Genomic DNA, 12,422 nt, shown 5'->3' with positions numbered 1-12,422 from the left:
TCAGACTCAATGATCTGTTGAGGTCCCTTCTGACCCTAGCATCTATGAATCTATGAATAATATTATCAAAACTCAATCCTTACTCCTTGTACTAGTTGCCATACTTGCAGTCAAAGATTGTCCTCTTCAGTTATTTCTGGACTCAATGATTCTTTATTGGAAGACAGTTCATCTATTAAGGCACTTCCAACAAAGCTGAAATAAAATGATGCACATCCTTGCCACTTCTTGGCTACACTACAACAAAGATCAACTGTGTGACAAAAAGACCTTGGTTGTGGCACTAGTCCAAGACTGTGGAATGAATTCTGTTGGAATGAAAGAGCATCACGAGAATCACCATCTTTTGTCCCACGTACAGGGTGCCTTTCACAGTCTCTAACATAAATGCATAGATAGTAACATAAATATTAAAACACAACCCAACAAAAATATTCCACCATGTATGTTTCTCCCTTTTAGTAGTGGATGAAGGACCAAATATATGCATGACACTTGAACGTTCACACTATACTATTAGAAGGTACTCAGATACAATGATAAGCTCAGAAAAGAACCAACTAGAACACAGTAAAGAAGATCAACATTATTCTTTTTTGAGGTTTATTTTATTGTAGCCATATTAAATCAAACCAGATTGAAAACTCACTACAAGATAATTCATAATAAATAAATTATTAGCATTCACAAGTCATTTTTTAGTATTACATATTATTTTAATACGCATTTTCAGTATACACTTCACTAACTAGGCTCTAGATTCAGAGGTAGTATAAACAGTGGCATAAGTATGGCAGAAAACAGGTGCATGTAGTAAGATAGTGTGAATTCAATCAGTCTAGCATTCAGCAAGTGTGCTTTACTATGAAGGAAGAGAAGTGGGATGGTAACAGATTAAGCAGCGGGGAAAAATAAAATCAGTGCCTCGAACACTTTAGTAGAGGGAGAGTGCATCATTCACATTTCTAACATCAGGAAAGAATGTCTTGGCTTCATAAAGTGATTTCCAAGTCCATTGTCAGAACTGGTCATGAGGAACATTCTAACAGGAAGTTTTACCAAAACATTTATAAAAGATACTGTAACTTGACTGCTAAGATATATAATCTCTTACCTTTTGGTTACTATATAAGACATGGGTGGTATAATGCTTGTCACAAGCTGTATTGCTACTCCAGATAAAGTATCACAAAATCTAAACCAGAAAGAACTGTGCTTCTCCTCAATTTCTCCATCTACACTATCATAAATAAATAATACATTCAGCTGTGCACAGCTGTAGCTAGTTGAATAAATTTAACCCAGAATCCAGGACCTGTATGAGGTTTAAAGGGCTCAGATTTCACCTTTTTAGTTTATAGTGTCATCATAAAAAACTGTCTGTTAGCAGGTTTCTGTTGTACAGTTGGGCATACTTCCCTGTTTTTATGGTTCTGTATAATACAGGAGCATATGGCAAAATATATTCTTCTAATTTAAAAATCTTTTGAGAATAACTCCAATCAGTGAATGTTTTTCACTGGATTGGTATAGACTGTGGCTATTGCTAGGTACAGACAGTACACATAAACTAGTATAAATGGCTGAAAACCTGTAACAGAATAGAAGTTGAGTGCACTTAGACTGGTTTAAAAATGGAAGAACCCAGTCTAAGATTGACTTGGTCGGAGGTAGTATTAGATTTAATTGGTTTAGTTTAGACCAGTCTATTGACCTTCTGCACCAGATCTCCTCCTGACTCAACTTCAGTCACTGTCCACTGACAACCCAGATGCCTTTGAAGCCCCTCTCCACTATTCTCCCCTCACAGGGAAACATACTAGCTGCTTTGGGCTGTCATAACTGGGCTGTCACAGCCCCCCAACAACCAAACAGTGAACGTGTTCCATTTGCTCCAAATCTAATCTATGCATTTTAGAGAAACCAACTTGGATTAGATTGATTCTACCTCAAGCTTTTTGAATCTCTGTGCAAATGACTGATTTCTGTTTTCAAAGCACCAAACAAAATAAAATTTGGGAGGAGGGGGAAAAAAAAGGAGGACTTTTTAGAAATTATTTTATGGTGATCTGAAAAAATAAAGATAACATTTCCAAATGCACAAAATGTTTATTTAATTTTCAGATATTTAAAAGGATTTTTAAAGATTATATTGGAAAAAATAAAACAAACAAAAATATATCTAAACAAAACACTTCAGTTGTGGAGGGGTAGGTTTCCTGGCTGAACAAATTTGATGAATTCAACAAGAAGTTGTCAAATGTTTTCACCAAAGTTTTCATCAGCTACAAACTAGTTTAGTTTTGTATAAACATTAAAATATTATTACACTGTTTAGAAGTGCTCTGGAGCATCTCAGTGATGGTACAAGTAATGATTTCTACCTTCTCCAGGAGGACCTGTCCAGCCATGGAAAACAAGCTAAATTAGCCAGAATTCTTTGTGAGAAATGCCTGCTAGAGCAATGGTTCTATCATACAAGAGCTCAGTAGAGCAAACCTTCCCCATTCATGTCTAGCTATCTGTTTTGACCAGACCACACATTTTTTTTGAGTAGGCTCACCTCAAAGGGATTTCATAGTTTCATAGTTGGTAGGCTTGGAAGGGACCTGAGCAGATCGTCAAGTCCAATCCTCTGCCATGAGTAGAAAAGAATGCTGGAGTCGAACAATCCCGGCCAGGTGATTATCTAGCCTACTTTTGAAGACCCCCAGGGTAGAAGCAAGCACCAGTTGCATTGGAAGTTGTTTTCAGATGCTAGCCGCCCTGACTGTGAAGTAGTGCTTCCTGATATCCAGCCTGAACCTACTGTCAGTCAGCTTACGGCCGTTATTCCTAGTTATTCCTGGTAGTACTCGGGGGAACAGGGTCTCTCCCGTTCCCTGCTGGTCCCCCTTGTTAAGTTTATAGACGGCCACCAGATCCTCTCTCAGCCTTCTTTTGTGAAGGCTGAACAGGTTCAGATCCTGTAGCCTCATATGCACTACCCTGCTGCCCCTGATCATGCGAGTGGCCCTCCTTTGGACCCTCTCGATGCTGTTCACATCCCTCCTGAAGTGCAGCACCCAGAACTGGACACAGTACTCCAACTGCAGCCTGACCAAAGTCGCATAGAATGGGAGGATCACCTCCTTGGAACTACTCGGGATGCATCTGTGGATACATGACAAGGTGCGGTTAGCCCTACTGACGGCATCCTCGCATTGACAGCCCATGTTCACTTTGGAATCAATAATGACTCCAAGGTCCTTTTCTGCCTCTGTGTTGATGAGAAGGGAGTTCCCCAACCTATAGATATGCTGCTGGTTCTTCCTCCCCAGGTGCAGTACCTTGCACTTGCAGTATTGAAACCCATCCTATTCTCATCCGCCCACCCTTCTAACCTGTCCAGGTCTAGCTGTAGCCTGTCCCTCCCTTCTAACATGTCCACTTCTCCCACATCTTAGTGTCATCCACAAACTTGAACAAGGTGCTTTTCACCCCCTTGTCCATGTCACTGATGAAGTTGTTGAACAGTATAGGCCCAAGGACCGAGCCCTGGGGAACCCCACTGCCCACATCCCTCCAGGTCGAAAATGACCCATCCACCACCAATCTCTGAGTGTGGTCCTCCAGCCAATTTGTGACCCATCTGATTGTGTAGGCATTGACATCACAGTTGCCTTATTTTTTGATGAGAATGGGGTGAGAGACAGTGTCAAAGGCCTTCCTAAAGTCCAGAAAGACTACGTCCACTGTGATACCTGCATCCAAGTATTTTGTGACCTGGTCGTAAAAGGCAACCAGGTTGGTCTGACAGGACCTGCCTCTAATGATCCCATGTTGGTTGCCCCTAAGCATAATTTCCCCTGCTGGTCCCTCACAGATGTGCTCCTGGATAATTTTCTCAAACAGCTTCCCCAGGACCGAGGTAAGACTAATGGGCCTATAGTAGACTAATGGGTCTTCCTTCCTCCCTTTTTTGAAAATGGGGACCACATTGGCCCTTTCCAACCCTCTGGTACCTCGCCAGAGCACCACAAGTGCTCTTAGAGCTGTGCTAGGGGTCCTGCAATGTCCTCTGCCAATTTCCTCAGCACCCAAGGGTGGAGATCATCTGGATCTGCTGATTTGAATATGTCCAGTCCCACCAGAAGTTCCCTGACCAGGTCTTCTATGACCCTGGGCCCGGCTGTGCCTCTCTTGAGTTTGTCTGGGATCCCGGTGGGGGGATGTCCCTGTCCCTGCTCAGAAATATGGAGGTAAAGAATTTGTTAAAGAGGTCAGCTTTATCATCTGGTACAACCACCAGATTGCCATGCATGTCTAGCAGGGGCCCCACGTTACCCAGTGCCTTCTTTTTACTCCCTGATGTCCAGCCTGAACCTACTCAGGTGTTAACCATGCTCAAGTATTGCTTACATTCCCTAATCACATTGTAGTTGTCCCTATGTTTATTAATAATAATAGTAATCACACTGATCTTTATTTTTGAATTCAGCACTAAAAACCCTGTAGCCATTATGAAAATTTAGGGTTTTGTTAAATTAAGAATAAATATGCATTTAGCCTAACAAAGCCATAGCAACCCCCAACTGTCCTTGTGTATGTCTTTCCCTGCTCAAGGTCAGACTGATAACCATATTTAGAGTCAGAAAGGAATTTTACCTCATGGTCAGGTTGGTATGAACTGTGGGGATTTTAGCAAGGGGCATGGCCCTTTCCTTCAATCTCTCAAGCATTTTTTAAACAAGGTTTGCAGCAGCAGGATGTTGGCTGCCACAGTTCCCCTGCTTTACCTGTGGAAGGTTAGGGTGTTATGGCTTGTGGTTGTCAGGGTTGACTGAGTACTTTCACAAATGTTAGACAATGGATTTGCATAGGATGGTTTGAATAGGGATGCTCCAGGCAGACGGTTAGACCAGTGACCTCTGGGGGTTCTTTCCGACCCTATTTGTGTATGATTACCCATTCATTTATTCTCCTGCATCCCTCAGTGCCCCCTAAAATTCAAGTTTAAATATTGCTGACAGTCCTTGAGCACCTCACAGGCAGAAAACCCTAAATCCAGTACTTAGTAATCTAGATGAACTTTAAATGTTATCCAAGATAGCAGTGTGTGTGCTGGGTACTTTGGATACCTACCAACTAGAGGCACTGAGATGTTTGCTACCACAGTCATACTAAAACCATCAGTAGCTGGAATCCTCATGATCCATTTGTGTCCATACTTATTGTTAGGTATCCACTCACTATTGTTCACCAAGACTGTAGTGCAATTTTTTTTGACAAAACATTTTTCATTGAAAAAAAACCTGTCAAAAATAACTACTCTTCTTGAGAAGAGTTAAATTTCAATAAAATATTCCATTTATTTTTTTGAAAAATTTTTTTGAAATGGTCAAAAATTCCCATTTTTACATTGAAATTTTCTGTTTGAAACAACTGTTTAAAAATAGAGTTAAAAATAAACTGAACTTCTCAGAACTACTAAATAAATTTTGATCAATTTGAATTAATATTATTTTTGGAATTATAGTTCACACAAAACTAAAATTTTAACTTTTCATTCTGATTGAAATGGAGGGAGGGGGGAAAGTGGGTGAGAGGGAACTTTGGTGGTCCTGAAAATGATTACAAAACAGGAAACACACTTCCAATGCAGCTCCTGTGTATATTCCTTATCTGTGTCTAACCAAATCATTATTTATGCAACTACTGTGGTGTGATGGGGAGACAGACATGCAGCTATAGCGTGGGTTGTAATCTGGCTCTGGAGACTGCCCAACCTATATTACAATCCCCCTACTACAGCCTGTCCAGTGGGTGTGGAGGACCAGAACTCTATGATCACTCCACATTTCTCTTTCTTCACAAAGAACAAGATTATGTCACAACACATTATAAATGACCAACAGTATACTATAATTCTTAAAAAACTATTTACATCTCTGTACTAATCAACCTGTGTCCTTAATGGACCTCAAGAAACCAAATAACACTGCCTTAGGTTAGTATTTGTAAAAACAAGTACTATCCTATGGTGGTTTTTTTAGCGTGCAGCAATGCATGTGTAAGTACTGATGGGGCTGGTTGGGGCATGAAGGTGCTTCAGTATGGGGGTTGCCTTCTGGCTAGCCCCACCCTGAAGCAGACATGTGCCCCACCCAGCCCCTCCACAGCATGAAGAACTGGGTCAGAGCAGCCCCTGGCTGGCTGGCTGACTGCACCCCCCTCATGTCCCCTGCCAGCTGGGGCTGCTCCAACCAGGCTCTACATGCTGTGGCCTGGGTGCACATTAAGACATGGTGCCCAGAAGCAATAAACTCCAGCACATATTGTGTCACATTAATTTCACATATAGGTGCACCCTGTACAGTTTTAGTTTTAAACACATTGAAAATAACGAATGATTTGTGGAACTTTATATAGTTTGTCTATTTCCAGGTTGTAATTTCACAGTCATGCTAAGGTCTTCCAAAAGTCATGGTTAACAACTGTGCTAAATTAACACATTGACACTAATCCAGGTTCAAGAGTTAATTGTGTTGGTGACATTTTAGGAAGCTACGAGCAGTTATTAGTCAGGTGCAGGCACATCAGAGAAAAGGAATAGGAAATCTCCTTTCCATTTCAGAACCAAAGCTTGCTCACGGTAATAAACCTTGTTAAATTGGTACCTCCCAGGGTCCAAATAACTAATTATGATTAGTTCTCAGAAATACAAATGACAAGAAAGTTTCTTGAAACTGCCAAGCCTTCTGTCTAGCACAGCTGTTCTCATGTAGTGTGTCACAGTACCCTGAGGTGTTTTAAGACCTTTCTGAGGGTGTTGTGGGGTGCCACACGATATTAGCACTGTTAACTGTGCAAACATCTCCATACAATGCACAAGATAAACACCGATATTTTAAATGGGAATCCATAGCACCAAAAACATTTTGCCTTATTTAGGTCTCAATGCATTGTAACAGAAAACATTGCTGTATTATTTTTATGTAGTCAAAAATGAATGAAAGGAAAGAACTGCCACTTTCTGAGCAGTGCCTTGAGTCTAAAAACGTGTATGGTTTAACAACATATACCTATTAAAGGGTAAGGTCTAGATTGAAATTGGTTTCATAGACACTGTACTAAAGAGCAAGTCAAATCTTTTACTGGCAGCCCTGTAACTCATTATATATCTAAATGCAATAATTACATGCTTCCGTTTTGGGTGGCAAAGGTCTAAACATATACAAGTTTAGGCCTGGCCTGTAGTAGGCACCTTTGTGTCTCACTCTTATCATAGCTACTTTACATTGCATAGTGGTGCAGGGAGCTATCCAAACTCTACCTAGAACTCCAGAGGCCCTGGATATTAAATGAGAAAGAACGTGGCTACTAAATCTCTCTAAAAAATGTGCATTCATCTGTCTCTGTGCTGCCTGGTGGCAGGCAATTCAAATTACTATTCATGTTTTACACTAGGTATATTTCCCAAGTCCAAAAACAGCTGCATTCTGTCTGTCTTATTCAGTATTTTAGGAGAAAGATGAATGTCCTAGAGCAGGCTTGTCCAACATACAGCCCGCGGGCTGCCATGCGGCCCACCAAGGCATTTTCTGTGGCTTGCAGTGCTGCGACAGGAAATGAAAGTAAACACAGTTTACTTTTGTTCCCACCCCTTGTCTCTCCCCCAGCCCCTCAGCAGCTTCCTAATGGCTGCTGAAGGGCTGGGGAAGGGACAAGGTTCCCACACACACTGTGTCAGTGTGGCGCGGCCTGGTCAGGTCCCTCATGGGGCCGGACCCCTCCCCGGCTGCAAGCGGCACTGGCTGTGGCTGCTGAGCCGCCCCAAACTCCCACCCACCCCAAGGAGCTGGTGCCTGCCCAAGTGGCTGCAGCCGGTGCTGTGGGCTCATGGCAGGGGCAGGACGGAGTCTTCATGGGAGAACTTTGCCGCTGGGTGGCGGAAGAGCGGCTCTGCTCTTGGGCCTGGGACATGCCGGTTGCTGGCGGGGAGGATGCATGTCCGGGAGTACCTGTGCTCCTGCCCCCACCTCCTTGCCCCGACACAAGCCTGTGCCCATGCCCTGTGCTGCCGGAGCAGCCCTGCGCAGGAGGCCAAGCAGCGGCTGCTGGCACTCCTGGCCCGCACCTGCCTCCTCACCTGCCTGCTTCAAGCCAGCCACGCTGCCCTGCCCTGCCCTGCCTCACAGCAAGGTGGCACCTGCTCCCCCGGCCAATCTCCCCCCAGGCACTGTGGCTCTCCAGGCCTGGCCACCTGCACGAAAGGCCCCGAGGTGGCTGCTTCTCATGTGCTGCTGGGGACAGGAGGAGCCCAGCCAGGTCTGCACCGGCCAGCAGAAGCGGCGGTGGAGCCATGTGCCACTCGGGACAGGACGAGCCTGCACTGGCCAGTCCCGAGTGGCATACAGCTCTGCCACTGCGTCTGCTGCCAGGTCCAAACCTGGCCAGCCTCCTTCCATCCCCAGCAGCACATGGGAAGCTGGCTTCAGCTGCATGCTGCTTTTCCTGGCCGGTGCTAACCAGGTTCTGCCCAGGTGGGTTCTGCAGCACCATGTCAACCCAGGCATGGCACCGACAGGCCGGGTGGGCCCCAAGTCAACCCTGGCCTGGCCCTGTGGCTTCTCCAGCACCAGGCCAACCCAATTGTAGCCAAGCAGCTCCTGCAGCACCATGTCAACCCGGACATGGCATGAGGCCGGCGGGGCACCAGGTGTGTAAAAATACCGTCCAGTGTTTGGATTGTGTTTGCTTGTGTTTCTCTTTGTGCGGGATTGGGGGTTCAACTTGTTACTACTTGTTAAAGATGTGTTACTAACAAGTTATTAATTCAATAAAAGTAAATATTCTTGAAGATTATTCTAAAAAATGCCCATATTTTGTTGCTTTGATTAGTTTCCACTCTGGCTGATATCTTTTCCACATTTGATCTGTCGACTTACATTATGCTTCTTTCATTCATTGAGAAGTGAGTAGAAGTGTTTATTTTAGACTAGTGTTTGGTATTATTTCATTCTTGCTTTTATATTGTTTTTATTTTGGATTTTAAACCACATTTCCAGACACATTTCATTGTCACTTCCTGCAACTTCATTGGTGTCAAAGGTCACGTGACATCACTTCGTGATGTGATACCACTTCCTGTGATGTCTTTGAATATGGCTCACCAGCCCACTGGGTAATAAAAAGTTCATGATCTGGCCTCACATTCAAAAAGGTTGGACACCCTGTCCTAGAGCTCTCCCTGAGCCCTGCTCCCTGGAGCTTTTTCTTATGGAGACCATGCTTTCATGAGAATGTTGGGTGATCCCCTGCATCTGAGGCTCAAGGAACTCAGGCTGACAGCTCTGTTATTTCTTAACTGACTGACTGTAGTGAGCTACCCAATCAGCAACAACCTTGTGTAAATCTCCTCCTGAAAACACTGTCCCCTTTCTCTCTATGCAGAGGTCCAGCACATATGCGTATCTCAAGTTTGAACTGTCTAGGCCAACGGTGGCCAACCAGTGGTATGCATGCCACAAGTGGACAGGCAGCCTCTGTTTGTGGTACATAGCAGATCACAGAGGGAGCAGGAGAGACAGAAGATAGGATAAGAAGAAGAAAGCAGAGCAGCAGATAAGGCAGAGAAGGTGATTGGAGAGGAACTCAGGGAGATTGTGGGGCTTTCCTTGTGACATTTCTACCAAAATGTTTGCCCCTTCACAGGTCTAAGTCTTCCTATTTGCTTCATAGGTTTCTCAGATATCTAACTGGGTTAATCTAAATCACTTTCATGACCCCAAGGCACAATAGCTAGGCATAGAATCATAGAACCAAAAGGGACCTGTAAGATCATCAAGTCCAATCTCCTGCTGTGGGCAGGAAGTTATTGGGCTTAGACAAGCTCAATAAGGTGCCTGTACAGCAGGGCTGTGCAAAATTTTGCCGAGTGTTTCATTTCAAAGCTGTTTTGAGCTTGAAACAGTGAAATCAAAAGGAAACAAAAAGCATAAAAACAGCTTCAAAACAAAATGAGGGCACTCAAAACATTTCTAAACGTTTGAGATGTTTTGAATTTTGAAGCAGCCCAGTGGTAGGAGGCAGGGGAAAGCCAGGGCTGTGCTCCAAGAGGCTTGCAGCCCCATGTAGCTCAGCCCAGCGGGGAGTGCAGCCCTGGCTCTCCTCACCTCTCATCACTGGGCTGCGCTTTGTGGGGCTGCCCGCCTCCCACCACCAAGCTGTGCTCTGATTGGCTCTGCAAGCTGCTTGGAGCTGAGCCCAGTGAAATAAACTGGAGGGTACAGGGCTGGACCAGTCCACAGTGAGGCTGGTAGACAACTGGCTTAGAGACTGCTCCCAGAGAGTTTGCAATCAGTGGGATGGCCTCATCTTGGAGGGCTGTCTCCAGTGGTGTCCTCCAGGGATCAGTTCTTGGATCCATGCTCTTTAATATACTTATTAACGATTTCGATGAAGGGGTGGAAATCTCTCCATGGGACTGCAAGCCACTAAGTTTCACTGGAATGCAGCCCAGCAGTGGGAAGCAGGCAGCCAGGGGTGTGCTCCACCTCCTGCTGCCAGGCTGAGCTCCATGGAGCCTTGCTGGGTGCAGGCTATGCCCAGCACCAGTCCCAGATGGCAGCAACAGCCTCCTGTCATCTGGCACACAGATCCGGGGGCTTGCACCCCTGGAAGGGTGTGGGGATGTGCAGGACTCCTACTGGGGGTGCGAGTTCCTGGATCTACACCCAGATGACAGGAGGCTATCGCTGCTGCCTGGGCCCACTGGCAGTATCTGTCCTCCCCGGGACTGCGTGTGGGCTGCACCCAGTGCCGGTCCCAAGCAGCAGCGCCAGCCTCCTGTCATCTGGCACAGATTCAGAAGCCCACGTCTGCATGCCGGATGACAGAAGGCTGCCATTGCTGGCAAGTTTTGCTTTCAAGACATTGAAGTGCAGTTTCCAAGAAACCTCTACACCTAACTCCTTGAAACTTGTCAGGCTTCATGCCCTCAGAAGGGGCTACCATCTCTGCAATTTCATCCAAATCAGGAAATAAATGACAATGTTTTAGGTATCATGACTCCCCATTATAGCCTATAGGTGAAATGGTGAAACAAAATGGGACAGTGCTTCAAAACTCAACAAAATGATGAAATGAAACATTGTCCCTTCAAAACAGTGAAGCAAACACTGAAGCAAAACAATGGTGTTTCACACAGCCCTACTGTCCAGCCTCATCTTGAACACCTCCACGGAGGAAGACTGTATCACCTCTGCTGGGAGTGAGTTCTAGATTCTGGTGTCTGTTACAGAGAAAAAGGTTGTTTTTCTTATGTCTAGCCTGAATTTACCCTCTATTAGTTTATGTCCATTGGTTCTTGGCCTCCCTTGAGGGGCCTTCCTGAAGAGTTTATCCCTGATGTACTTTTAGATGGCTATCAAGTCACCTCTAAGCCTTCTCTGACTCAGACTGAACAGGCCCAGATTCTGGAGTCTCTCCTCATAGTGCCTACCCTCCATGCCCTTAACCATACAGGTGGCCCTTCTTTGTACCCTCTCAAGCTTATCCATATCCTTCTTGAAGTGTGGTGCCCAGAACTGGACACAGAACTCCAGCTGAGGCCTCACCAACACTGAATAGAGAGCAGGGAGCAACTCCCTGGATCTATTGGCCACGCATCAGCTGATGCATGACAGAGTTTTATTTTCCCTTCTGGCAACCTCATTGCACCATTGGCTCATATTCATCTTCTGGTCAATTGTGAAGATGGTCAACCCCCAGGTCTCGTCTGGTCAATCTGGTCAACCCCCAGGTCTCATTCAGATGCTGTGCCAGCCAGTGGCACATCATCCATCATATAGTTGCGGTGAGGATTCTTCCTACGCAGATGAAGGACCTTGTGCTTCTCCCTGTTTAACCTCATCTGATTCCATTCTGCCCATGAATCTGGTCTGTCAAGGTTGTCTTGGATCTTTATCCTATCCTCCCGTGTGCCCATGTTTCCTCACAGCTTGGTATCATCCTCAAACTTAATCATTGAGATTTCCACCCCTTCATCGAAATCATTAATAAGTATATTAAAGAGCATGGATCCAAGAACTGATCCCTGGAGGACACCACTGGAGACAGCCCTCCAAGATGAGGCCATCCCACTGATTGCAAACTCTCTGGGAGCAGTCTCTAAGCCAGTTGTCTACCAACCTCACTGTGGACTGGTCCAGCCCAGGACCCTCCAGTTTATTTGAGAATCCTGTGGTAGACAGAATCGAAGGCTTTACTGAAGTCTAAGTAAATGACATCAACCTCATGTCCCTTATCCAGATGGCTAGTTACCTGGCCATAAAGGAACACTAGGTTTGTCAGGCATGAGCTACCCTTGACGAAGCTATGCTGGTTGCTTTTTAGCCCCCCATTATTTACCAGCTTGTAACTGATTTCTCAATGATTTT

General features: G+C 45.1%; 1 long non-coding RNA gene across 1 annotated transcript; it reads right to left on the bottom strand.

Moving 5' to 3' along the window:
* Positions 1-827: 827 nt before the first annotated feature.
* On the bottom strand, positions 828-12,221 carry LOC109292059. The gene is made up of 3 exons (XR_002096032.1): positions 12,138-12,221; positions 5,789-5,794; positions 828-838 (listed from the first exon to the last, which is right to left on the bottom strand). It is a non-coding gene; the product is annotated as an uncharacterized LOC109292059 (long non-coding RNA).
* Between the last annotated feature and the right edge of the window lie 201 nt (positions 12,222-12,422).

Source organism: Gavialis gangeticus, unplaced genomic scaffold, assembly GCF_001723915.1.
Source record: "Gavialis gangeticus isolate Ggan-Ray unplaced genomic scaffold, GavGan_comp1, whole genome shotgun sequence".
Classification (NCBI taxonomy): domain Eukaryota; kingdom Metazoa; phylum Chordata; order Crocodylia; family Gavialidae; genus Gavialis; species Gavialis gangeticus.
This window is presented reverse-complemented; position numbering and strand designations above follow the sequence as displayed.